The sequence below is a fragment of the Cryptomeria japonica genome, unplaced genomic scaffold (assembly GCF_030272615.1).
Source record: "Cryptomeria japonica unplaced genomic scaffold, Sugi_1.0 HiC_scaffold_176, whole genome shotgun sequence".
Lineage (NCBI taxonomy): Eukaryota > Viridiplantae > Streptophyta > Pinopsida > Cupressales > Cupressaceae > Cryptomeria > Cryptomeria japonica.
Genome location: NW_026728998.1, coordinates 4,459 through 17,500, shown reverse-complemented (window position 1 = coordinate 17,500; position 13,042 = coordinate 4,459). Strand labels below are relative to the sequence as shown.

The 13,042-nt window shown below is 59.0% G+C and overlaps 1 non-coding gene across 1 annotated transcript; it reads left to right on the top strand.

The window, feature by feature from the left end:
* Nucleotides 1-12,248: 12,248 nt before the first annotated feature.
* On the top strand, nt 12,249-12,367 carry LOC131867619 (5S ribosomal RNA). Its single transcript, XR_009366171.1, has one exon. It is a non-coding gene; the product is annotated as a 5S ribosomal RNA (ribosomal RNA).
* Nucleotides 12,368-13,042: the final 675 nt, after the last annotated feature.

Sequence of the window (13,042 nt, the reverse complement as noted above, 5' to 3'; positions counted from 1 at the left end):
GAGGAGAGGAGGGATGCAGCCAAGAAAGCAATCAGGGCTCGAGGCAAGGGATGCATCAAGGATAGCAATCATGTTGTGAGGCGAGATTCCAAAGGCTAAACGTGAGAGGCTGCAGGGTCGACTCAGAGAGGTCTATGCATGTGAGAGGCTGAAAGCAAGGTCAACTCGGAGCGGTCTATGCATCGGGCGCGCTTGGGGCGACTACCAGTGCCAACCCCTTATCCCGCGACGCGTCCGACAAAGAGAACGTTCCAAGGCGGCAGAGGAGGTTACCAGCCGAAGGATGCAGTAGCAATAACAGGTATAGTTCCGCGGCGGCCGAGAAGACTCACCGCATAGGAATCGGGATGCGAGGCGAGGGATGCGGCGGGAAGGCCCCGACGGCTAAACGGAAGAGGCTGCAGGGCCGCCTCGGAATGGTCCAAGCATCGGACGCGATTGGGACGACTACCAGTGCCAACCCCTTATCCCGCGATGCGTCCGATACACAGATAGTTCCAAGGCGGCCGAGGAGCCTCACCGCATATCAATCGGGGTGCGAGGCGAGGGATGGGGCGGGAAGGCCCCAACGGCTAGACGGAAGAGGCTTCAGGGCCACCTCGGAATGCTCCAAGCATCGGACGCGCTTGGGGCGACTACCAGTGCCAACCCCTTATCCCGCGATGCGTCCGATACACAGATGGTTCCAAGGCGGCCGAGGAGCCTCACCGCATAGCAATCGGGGGTGCGAGGCGAGGGATGGGGCGGGAAGGCCCCAACGGCTAGACGGAAGAGGCTTCAGGGCCGCCTCGGAATGGTCCAAGCATCGGACGCGCTTGGGGCGACTACCAGTGACAACCCCTCATCCCGCGATGCGTCCGATACGAAGATGGTTCCAAGGCGGCCGAGGAGCCTCACCGCATAGCAATCGGGGTGCGAGGTGGGGGATGCGGCGAGATGGCCCCAACGGCTAGACGGAAGAGGCCACAGGGCCGCGTCGGAATAGTCCAAGCATCGGACGCGCTTGGGGCGACTACCAGTGACAACCCCTTATCCCGCGATGCGTCCGATACGAAGATAGTTCCAAGGCGGCCGAGGAGCCTCACCGCATAGCAATCCGGGTGCGAGGTGGGGGATGCGGCGAGATGGCCCCAACGGCTAGACGGAAGAGGCTGCAGGGCCGCCTCGGAATAGTCCAAGCATCGGACGCGCTTGGGGCGACTACCAGTGACAACCCCTTATCCCGCGATGCTTCCGATACGAAGACAGTTCCAAGGCGGCCGAGGAGCCTCACCGCATAGCAATGGGGGTGCGAGGTGAGGGATGCGGCGAGATGGCCCCAACGGCTAGACGGAAGAGGCCACAGGGCCGCCTCGGAATAGTCCAAGCATCGGACGCGCTTGGGGCGACTACCAGTGACAACCCCTTATCCCGCGATGCATCCGATACGAAGATAGTTCCCAGGCGGCCGAGGAGCCTCACCGCATAGCAATCGGGGTGCGAGGCGAGGGATGCGGCGAGATGGCCCCAAAGGGTAGACGGAAGAGGCTGCGGGGCCGCCTCGGAATAGTCCAAGCATCGAACGCGCTTGGGGCGACTACCACTGCCAACCCCTTATCCCGCGATGCGTCCGATACACAGATAGTTCCGAGGCGGCCGAGGAGCTGGGGGATGCGGCGAGATGGCCCCAACGGCTAGACGGAAGAGGCTGCAGGGCCGCCTCGGAATAGTCCAAGCATCGGACGCGCTTGGGGCGACTACCAGTGACAACCCCTTATCCCGCGATGCGTCCGATACACAGATAGTTCCGAGGCGGCCAAGGAGCCTCACCGCATAGCAATCGTGGTGCGAGGTGGGGGATGCAGCGAGATGGCCCCAACGGCTAGACGGAAGAGGCTGCAGGGCCGCCTCGGAATGGTCCAAGCATCGGACGCGCTTGGGGCGACTACCACTGCCAACCCCTTATCCCGCGATGCGTCCGATACACAGATAGTTCCAAGGCGGCCGAGGAGCCTCACCGAATAGCAATCGGGGTGCGAGGCGAGGGATGCGGCGAGAAAGCCCCAACGGCTAGAGGGAAGAGGCTTCAGGTCCGCCTCGGAATGGTCCAAGCATCGGACGCGCTTGGGGCGACTACCAGTGACAACCCCTTATCCCGCGACGCGTCCGATACACAGATAGTTCCAAGGCGGCCGAGGAGCCTCACCGCATAGCAATCGGGGTGCGAGGCGAGGGATGCGGCGAGAAGGACCCAACGGCTAGACGGAAGAGGCTTCAGGGCCGCCTCGGAATGGTCCAAGCATCGGACGCGCTTGGGGCGACTACCAGTGACAACCCCTTATCCCGCGACGCGTCCGATACACAGATAGTTCCAAGGCGGCCGAGGAGCCTCACCGCATAGCAATCGGGGTGCGAGGCGAGGGATGCGGCGAGAAGGACCCAACGGCTAGACGGAAGAGGCTTCAGGTCCGCCTCGGAATGGTCCAAGCATCGGACGCGCTTGGGGCGACTACCAGTGACAACCCCTTATCCCGCGACGCGTCCGATACACAGATAGTTCCAAGGCGGCCGAGGAGCCTCACCGCATAGCAATCGGGGTGCGAGGCGAGGGATGCGGCGAGAAGGACCCAACGGCTAGACGGAAGAGGCTTCAGGGCCGCCTCGGAATGGTCCAAGCATCGGACGCGCTTGGGGCGACTACCAGTGACAACCCCTTATCCCGCGATGCGTCCGATACACAGATAGTTCCAAGGCGGCCGAGGAGCCTCACCGCATAGCAATCGGGGTGCGAGGCGAGGGATGCGGCGAGAAGGACCCAACGGCTAGACGGAAGAGGCTTCAGGGCCGCCTCGGAATGGTCCAAGCATCGGACGCGCTTGGGGCGACTACCAGTGACAACCCCTTATCCCGCGACGCGTCCGATACACAGATAGTTCCAAGGCGGCCGAGGAGCCTCACCGCATAGCAATCGGGGTGCGAGGCGAGGGATGCGGCAAGAAGGACCCAACGGCTAGACGGAAGAGGCTTCAGGGCCGCCTCGGAATGGTCCAAGCATCGGACGCGCTTGGGGCGACTACCAGTGACAACCCCTTATCCCGCGACGCGTCCGATACACAGATAGTTCCAAGGCGGCCGAGGAGCCTCACCGCATAGCAATCGGGGTGCGAGGCGAGGGATGCGGCGAGAAGGACCCAACGGCTAGACGGAAGAGGCTTCAGGTCCGCCTCGGAATGGTCCAAGCATCGGACGCGCTTGGGGCGACTACCAGTGACAACCCCTTATCCCGCGACGCGTCCGATACACAGATAGTTCCAAGGCGGCCGAGGAGCCTCACCGCATAGCAATCGGGGTGCGAGGCGAGGGATGCGGCGAGAAGGACCCAACGGCTAGACGGAAGAGGCTTCAGGGCCGCCTCGGAATGGTCCAAGCATCGGACGCGCTTGGGGCGACTACCAGTGACAACCCCTTATCCCGCGACGCGTCCGATACACAGATAGTTCCAAGGCGGCCGAGGAGCCTCACCGCATAGCAATCGGGGTGCGAGGCGAGGGATGCGGCGAGAAGGACCCAACGGCTAGACGGAAGAGGCTTCAGGGCCGCCTCGGAATGGTCCAAGCATCGGACGCGCTTGGGGCGACTACCAGTGACAACCCCTTATCCCGCGATGCGTCCGATACACAGATAGTTCCAAGGCGGCCGAGGAGCCTCACCGCATAGCAATCGGGGTGCGAGGCGAGGGATGCGGCGAGAAGGACCCAACGGCTAGACGGAAGAGGCTTCAGGGCCGCCTCGGAATGGTCCAAGCATCGGACGCGCTTGGGGCGACTACCAGTGACAACCCCTTATCCCGCGACGCGTCCGATACACAGATAGTTCCAAGGCGGCCGAGGAGCCTCACCGCATAGCAATCGGGGTGCGAGGCGAGGGATGCGGCGAGAAGGACCCAACGGCTAGACGGAAGAGGCTTCAGGGCCGCCTCGGAATGGTCCAAGCATCGGACGCGCTTGGGGCGACTACCAGTGACAACCCCTTATCCCGCGACGCGTCCGATACACAGATAGTTCCAAGGCGGCCGAGGAGCCTCACCGCATAGCAATCGGGGTGCGAGGCGAGGGATGCGGCGAGAAGGACCCAACGGCTAGACGGAAGAGGCTTCAGGGCCGCCTCGGAATGGTCCAAGCATCGGACGCGCTTGGGGCGACTACCAGTGACAACCCCTTATCCCGCGACGCGTCCGATACACAGATAGTTCCAAGGCGGCCGAGGAGCCTCACCGCATAGCAATCGGGGTGCGAGGCGAGGGATGCGGCGAGAAGGACCCAACGGCTAGACGGAAGAGGCTTCAGGGCCGCCTGGGAATGGTCCATGCATCGCACGCGCTTGGGGCGACTACCAGTGACAACCCCTTATCCCGCGACGCGTCCGATACACAGATAGTTCCAAGGCGGCCGAGGAGCCTCACCGCATAGCAATCGGGGTGCGAGGCGAGGGATGCGGCGAGAAGGACCCAACGGCTAGACGGAAGAGGCTTCAGGGCCGCCTCGGAATGGTCCAAGCATCGGACGCGCTTGGGGCGACTACCAGTGACAACCCCTTATCCCGCGACGCGTCCGATACACAGATAGTTCCAAGGCGGCCGAGGAGCCTCACCGCATAGCAATCGGGGTGCGAGTCGAGGGATGCGGCGAGAAGGACCCAACGGCTAGACGGAAGAGGCTTCAGGGCCGCCTCGGAATGGTCCAAGCATCGGACGCGCTTGGGGCGACTACCAGTGACAACCCCTTATCCCGCGATGCGTCTGATACACAGATAGTTCCAAGGCGGCCGAGGAGCCTCACCGCATAGCAATCGGGGTGCGAGGCAAGGGATGCGGCGAGAAGGACCCAACGGCTAGACGGAAGAGGCTTCAGGGCCGCCTCGGAATGGTCCAAGCATCGGACGCGCTTGGGGCGACTACCGTTGCCAACCCCTTATCCCGCGATGCGTCTGATACACAGATAGTTCCGAGGCGGCCGAGGAGCCTCACCGCATAGCAATCGGGTTGCGAGGCAGATTATTGGGAAGGGAACCCCCTGGGATGCGGCTCAAGCAGTGCCCAAAGGGACTGGAATGCGGAATCACATCGAGAGACCCAAATGCTATACGAGGGCTCAAATCGAATTATCGATTTGGCCACGACATGGACGCATCGGAACGACTACCTTTGCCGAACCACTCGCAATTGCATCCATACCGAAACCAATAGACATTTCCGTTAGAGCCCTCGCATAGCATTCGGGAATCTCGCATGCCCCTCTAAATCGACCAATGCTGGCGCTCAACGAAAATCCGAGCGCTACCACCGTTCGAGCGCCAGCATTGGTCGAGTTAGAGGGGCACGGGGGAGAATGCTCCAGTCAACACCTCCCCTATATAAGTTATTTGTCCGATTCTCGCACAACCGTAGTCTGCCTCGTCGAATCAAACAACGGTCCCAGATTCCGACTTCCGTTCCGTAGAGACCCAAAAGCTAGATGGAGGCTCGCAAGAAAGAGAGTCGGCGCATAGCAATCGGGTTTCTCGAACGTTTAGGGACCGAGCTCACTTGCGGATAGGGCAAAATCCGCCAAGCAACCCAAAAGCTAGACGGGGGCTCGAATCGAATCGCCTAGGCGGCCACAACAACGACGTGTTGGATCGACTACCAGTGCCAAACCATTCAGCAAGACTAGTCTGTGTCGAGGCCGGATAGAGATTCTCAGAGAGCGCCCGTATAGCATTTAGGAGACCTGCCGCGTCCCTCACACTCGACAAATGGTGGTGCACGTTTATAAATCCGAGCGATCCCAACCCTTTCAAGCACCAACATCGGTCGAGATAGAGGGGCACGGAGGGGGCTGCGTGAGACAACACAGTCCCCTATATAAGTTATTTGTCCGATTCTCACACATCCGAAGAATGGTCATCAAATCGGACAACAGCCCAAACTTCCGACTTCCGTCCCAGAAAGCCCAAGAGCTATCTAAAACGTTCATGGCCGGAACTCGATCGCGGCTATACCAGTCCGCCAAGCAACCCAAAAGCTAGACTGGAGCTCTAGTCGAATCACCTCTGTGGCCATTGCAAGGACGTGTTGGAGCGACTACCATTGCCGAACCATTCCGCAGGTCGAGTCCATACCAAGGCCGCATAGAGATTCACGATGAGCTCCTGCATAGCAATCAGGAGACTTGCCGTGTCCATCACAATCGATAAATCCTGGTGCAAGATTTTTGCATCCGAGCGCTCCAACCAGTCGAGCACCAGCATCAATCGACATAAACGGGCACGGGGGGAGGATGCTCGAGAACACTACCTCCCCTATATAAGTTATTTGTCCGATTCTCAAGCAGCCGAAGTCTGGTCATCGAATCGGGTCAAAGACCACAACTTCCGACTTTACCCACAATGCAAGTCATCGAATCGAACATCGGCCCCCGAGTCGGACTCCATGCGTATGTCAGGTCATCGGACCCAAATTCCGCCTTCCTGCGCATGGCGGGCCATCAATATCAACTCGGTCATCGGACCCAAACTCCGCCTTTCTGCGCATGGCACGCCTTCAAATCGGTCATCGGACCCAAATTCCGCCTTCCTGTGCATGGCGGGCCATCAACATCAACTCGGTCATCGGACCCAAATTCCGCCTTTCTGCGCATGGCACGCCATCAACTCGGTCATCGGACCCAAATTCCGCCTTCCTGCGCATGGCAGGTCATCGGACACAAATTCAGACCTCGCCAATATGCCTACGTATCGAATCGGTCATCGGACCCAACTTCCGACTTCATCCATACTGTAGGGTCTTTGAGGTTGGCGCGGTGCGCTCAACCCGGGGAGTCGACCCATCGAAGCATACACCTCCCCTATATAAGCTATTTGTCCGATTCCCACACCTGTGTAGTTTGCACCTCTGACCAGGACATCGACCCCAACTTCCGAACTCGACTGCAACGACGGCACCAGCGCCTTGGTGCGCACCTTGCGACGCACAGTCCCAACATTCGCCTTCCTGCACATGGCAGGTCATCGGACCCAAATTCCGACCTCGCGAGTATGCCTACATATCGAATCGGTCATCGGACACAACTTCCGACTTCATCCATACCGTAGGGTCTTTGAGGTTGGCGCGGTGCGCTCAACCCGGGGAGTCGACCCAACGAAGCATACACCTCCCCTATATAAGCTATTTGTCCGATTCCCACACCTGTGTAGTTTGCACCTCCGATCAGGACATCGACCCCAACTTCCGAACTCGCCTGCAACGACCGAACCAGCGCCTTGGTGCGCACCTTGCAACGCACAGTGCCAACATTCGCCTTCCTGCACATGGCAGGTCATCGGACCCAAATTCCGACCTCGCGAGTATGCCTACATATCGAATCGGTCATCGGACCCAACTTCCGACTTCATCCATACCGTAGGGTCTTTGAGGTTGGCGCGGTGCGCTCAACCCGGGGAGTCGACCCAACGAAGCATACACCTCCCCTATATAAGCTATTTGTCCGATTCCCACACCTGTGTAGCTTGCACCTCCGATCAGGACATCGACCCCAACTTCCGAACTCGACTAAAAAGACCGCACCAGCACCTTGGTGTGCACCTTGCAACGCACAGTGCCAACATTCGCCTTCCTGCACATGGCAGGTCATCGGACCCAAATTCCGACCTCATGAGCATACCTACTAATCGAATCGGTCATCGGACCCAACTTCCGACTTCATCCATACCGTAGGGTCTTTGAGGTTGGCGCGGTGCGCTCAACCTGGGGAGTCGACCCATCGAAGCATACACCTCCCCTATATAAGCTATTTGTCCGATTCCGACACCTGTGTAGTTTGCACCTCCGCTCAGGACATCGACCCCAACTTCCGAACTCGCCTGCAACGACCGAACCAGCGCCTTGGTGCGCACCAAAAGTGCGCACTTTTGGAGGGCACTTTTGTGCGCTCCAAAGGTGCGCACTTTTGGAGGGCACTTTTGTGCGCTCCAAAGGTGCGCACTTTTGGAGGGCACTTTTTGGAGGGCACTTTTGTGCGCTCCAAAGGTGCGCACTTTTGGAGGGCACTTTTTGGAGGGCACTTTTCTGCGCTCCAAAGGTGCGCACTTTTGGAGGGCACTTTTTGGAGGGCACTTTTCTGCGCTCCAAAGGTGCGCACTTTTGGAGGGCACTTTTTGGAGGGCACTTTTCTGCGCTCCAAAGGTGCGCACTTTTGGAGGGCACTTTTTGGAGGGCACTTTTCTGCGCTCCAAAGGTGCGCACTTTTGGAGGGCACTTTTGTGCACTCCAAAGGTGCACACTTTTGGAGGGCACTTTTTGGAGGGCACTTTTCTGCACTCCAAAGGTGCGCACTTTTGGAGGGCACTTTTTGGAGGGCACTTTTGTGCGCTCCAAAGGTGCGCACTTTTGGAGGGCACTTTTTGGAGGGCACTTTTGTGCGCTCCAAAGGTGCGCACTTTTGGAGGGCACTTTTGTGCACTCCAAAGGTGCGCACTTTTGGAGGGCACTTTTCCTGCGCTCCAAAGGTGCACACCTAGGTGAGCACCTTCGACCACACCTTGTAGCACACCAAACTCTGACTTTCGACTTCATCCGCAATGCAGGGTCTTTGAGGTTGGCGCAATGCGCACAACCAGGGGAGTCGACCCATCAAACCCAACACCTCCCCTATATAAGCTATTTGTCTGATTCTCATACATGCGTAGCCTGCAGGAGCAATTAGGACATCGACCCCAACTTTCGGCTTCTAAACGAAAACAAGGTCTTTGAGGTTGGTGTAATGCGAACAACTAGGGGAGTCAACCCATCAAACCCAACACCTCCCCTATATAAGCTATTTGTCTGATTCTCATACATGTGTAGTCTACAGGAGCAATTAGGACATCGACCCCAACTTTTGACTTCTTAACGAAAACAAGGTCTTTGAGGTTGACGTAATGCGCACAACCAGGGGAGTCGACCCATCAAACCCAACACCTCCCCTATATAAGCTATTTGTCCGATTCTCATACATGTGTAGCCTACAGGAGCCATTAGGACATTGACCCCAACTTTTGACTTCTTAACGAAAACAAGGTCTTTGAGGTTGGCGTAATGCGCACAACCAAGGGAGTTGACCCATCAAACCCAACACCTCCCCTATATAAGCTATTTGTCTGATTCTCATACATGTGTAGCCTGCAACAACGATTAGGACATCCACCCCAACTTCTGAATTCGTCTGCGTTGACCGCACCAAAGGTGCACGCCTTGGTGCTCACCAAAATCCGACTTCCGACTTCTTCTGCTATGCGGGGTCTTTGAGGTTGGCGCAGTGCGCACAACCAGGGGAGTCAACCCACCGAATGCAACACCTCCCCTATATAAGCTATTTGTCTGATTCTCATACATGCGTAGACTGCAGCAATGATTAGGACATCCACCCCAACTTTTGACTTCTTAAACAAGACAGGGTCTTTGAAGTTGGTGCAGTGCACACAACCAGGGGAGTCGACCCATCAAACGCAACACCTCCCCTATATAAAGCTATTTGTCCGATTCTCATACGTGTAGTCTGCAGCAGCGATTAGGACATCGACCCCAACTTCCGAATTCGTTTGCATTGACCGCACCAAAGGTGCACGCCTTGGTGTGCACCTTGGAGTGCACTTTGGTGCTCACCTCGGTGCACACTTTGGTGTGCACCTCGGTGTGCACCAAAGGTGCGCACCTTGGAGCGCACCAAAGGTGTACACTTTGGAGCGCACCACATAGGGTCTTTGAGAGGTTGGCGCAGTGCGCACACCAAGGTGGGTGTTGAGGTGCGTGCCGAGGTGGGTGGGTGCTAGGGTGCGCTCCATGGTGGGTGCCAGGGTGGGTGCGTGCTAGGGTGGATTCCAAAGAGGGTCATAGGGTGGGTGCCAAGGTGGGTTGGTGATATAGTGGGTTCAAAGGTGGGTACTAGGGTGGGTTCCAAGGTGGGTCACAAGTTGGGTGCCAGGATGCGTGGGTGTTAGGTTGGGTGCCAAGGTGGGCTCCTGCGTGGGTGGGTGCTAGGGTGGGTTTCAAGGTGGACGCGAGGGCGGGTGCCAAGGTGGGTAACAAGTTGGGTGTTAGGATGGGTGAGTGCTAGAGTGGGTGCCAAGGTGGGTGGGTGCTAAGGTGGATGCCAAGGTGGTTCACAGGGTGGGTGGGTTCTAGGGTGAGTTCCAAGGTGGGTCACAGGTTTAGTGCTAGGGTGCGTGTCAAGGCGGGTGTCGAGGTGCCTGGGTGCTAGGGTGTGGATGCCAATGTGGGTCATAGGGTGGGTACTAGGGTGGGCTGCAATGTGGGTGCCAAGGTGGGTAACATGCTCGGTTGGTTCTAAATTGGGTGTCAGGGTGGGTGTGCACCCACCTTGCCCGAGGTGGGTGCCAAGGTGCCAGTGTGGGTGGGTGCTAAGGTGGATGCCAAGGTGGGTGAGAAGGTGGGTGATAGGTTGAGTGGTAGGATGGGTGGGTGCCAAGATGGGTCACAGGGTGGGTGCAAGGGTGGGTAGGTGCTAGGGTTGGTGTCAGGGTGGGTGGGTGCTAGGTTGGGTTCCAAGGTGGGTGCGAGGGTGAGTGTCAAGGTGGGTCACAGGTTAGGTGCTAGGATGGGTGAGTGCTAGGGTGCAAAGGTGCCAGGGTGGGTGCTAGGATGGGTCGATGCTAGGGTGAGTGGCAAGGTGGGTCCACAAGTGTCAAGGTGGGTGCCGAGGTGGGTGCCAACTTGGGTTCCAAGGTGGGTGCCAAGTGGGCGACTGCTATGGTGGATGCCAAGGTGGGTCACGGGGTGGGTGCCAAGTTGCTAGGTTGTGTTCCAAGGTGGGTGCCAACGTGGCTGCTAGGGTGCGTGGGTTAAAGGGTGTGTCACAACGTGGGTGCCAGGATGGGTGCGCACCCACACTGGCCAAGACGGGTGCAAGGTTGGGTTCCAAGCCCGGTCACAGGCTGGGTGCTAGGATGGGTGGGTGCCAAGGTGGGCACCAGGGTGGGTGCACCCACCCTGGCCAAGGTGGGTCACGGGGTGGGTCCTAGGGTGGGTAACAGGGTGGGTACTAAGGTGCGTGCCAAGGTGGGTCATGGGGTGGGTGCCAAGGTGGGCACCAGGGTGGGTGTGCACCAACCCTAGCCAGGGTAGGTCACGGGGTGGTTGTCGGGGTGGGCGTCAAGGAGCCAAGGTGGGTGGCAAGTAGCCAAGTTGCGTGCCAAGGTGGGTGTCGGGGTGGGTGCCAAGGATCCAAGGTGGGTGCCAAGGAACCAAGGTGGGTGTCTGGGTGGGTGCCGAGGTGGGAGCCAGGGTGGGTCCCAAGGTGAGTGCAAAGGTGGGTGCCAGGGTCAAGGTGAGTGCCAATGTGGGTTCCAAGGTGCCAGGGTCAGGGTGAGTGCCAATGTGGGTTCAAAGGTGCTAAGTTGGGTGCGAGGTTGGGTGCGAGGGTGGGTGGGTGCCAAGGTGTGCTAGGTGGAAGCCCGGGTGGGTCGGCATCCCATGGGTGTCGAGTTGGGTGCCTGATGGGTGCTTCTTGTCAAGTTTTAGTCGTCGGGACTCATTTCGAGCCTTAGAGGTCGTTTCTTGTCCGGTTGCCCTGTCTTCGACCTGGGAACCCAATTTTGGTCCTCGGGTCCCATTTTTTTTTGTCTCGCATCCCACTTTTGGCCTGTGGCCTTTTCGGGGTCGATTCTCGTTTTGGGCATCAGAGCATGTTTCTTCTCCTAAAACCCAATATTTGTTTATTAAGTCTCGGAACACATTTTTGTTCTCGTGGACCCATCATGGGTCTTGGAACGCATTTGTGGTCCTTGGGTCCCATTTTGCATCCCGAAACTTGTGTTTTGGTGCTTGATCCCTATTTTGGGTGCCCACCTTGCACCAAGTGCGCACCCGGGGCAAACCGAGCGCCTTGGTGCACCGGGGCAAGATCGAGCGTGCACCCGAGGCGCCCCGAACATGCACCAAGGTGCACTCGGCCCACATGTGAGCGCAGGTCGTTGCGCCCGAGGTGGTGTGTGGGCACCGCGTTGCAGACGGGACACTGCACGCACACGACGCCCCGTCCAGGTGCACGCACGTAGGCCGGGCCGGGTGCACACCCGACGCCCTAGCAAGGTGCGCGCACCCGGGCAGGGCTCACACTTGGCGAACGGGGCGCACTTCGCGAGGGAGGGTGTGCACCTCGACGGGGGTGGGTGGCCGGGGTGGATTCGCACGTGGGTCGCGGTTTGCTAAGTACACACTGCGACAAGCTCATAACGGGTGCGATCATACCAGCGTTAGTGCACCGGATCCCATCAGAACTCCGCAGTTAAGCGCGCTTGGGCCGGAGTAGTACTAGGATGGGTGACCTCCCGGGAAGTCCCGGTGTTGCACCCTTTCTTAGTTTTTCGCCGGGCGTCGCAATGCTATTTGAATAAACCTTTTGCCCGTTTGCGTTCTCGTCGGGGCCGGGCCGGGCCGGGGTGCGCTGCCCGCACTACCGCGCGCGCGGGGGCGACACCGAGCGCGCACCCGAGGCGCCCCGAGCACACAGGCCACGGTGCAACCCGGGCGTTGTGCGCGCACCCCGGTGCGCCCGAGGTGCTGCGCGCGCACCCAGGTGAAATCGGTGTGCACCTCGGCCAGTGCGCGCTCGGTCGAGTCGCGCACGTTGGCCAAGGTGCACGGTGATGTTTCTTACTCTAAGGTTCCGCACCAGACGCCCGGGACAGGTGAGCGAAGCTGGGCGGGGCCGGGTGCGCGGCCGGGGCAGGTGCACGCAGCTGGAGAGAGCTTTGGAGCACACCAGAGGTGCGCACCTTGGAGCACACTTCGGAGCGCACCAATGATGCGCTCCATTCAAAAGTTTCCTGAAAAGGCAAAAAAAGTTGAGATTATAGAATTTCCCACTTGAGAGATTGTAAAAAAAAAAAATTTAAAATGAAGGAAACGCGGGTGCCAAGGTGTGCGCGCCCGGGTGCGCAGCCCAGCCAAGGTGTGCGCACCAAGGCGCCCACCCTGGCGAAGGTGCACGCAAGGTGCGCACCCGAGGCAAACCGGACAATTAACCCA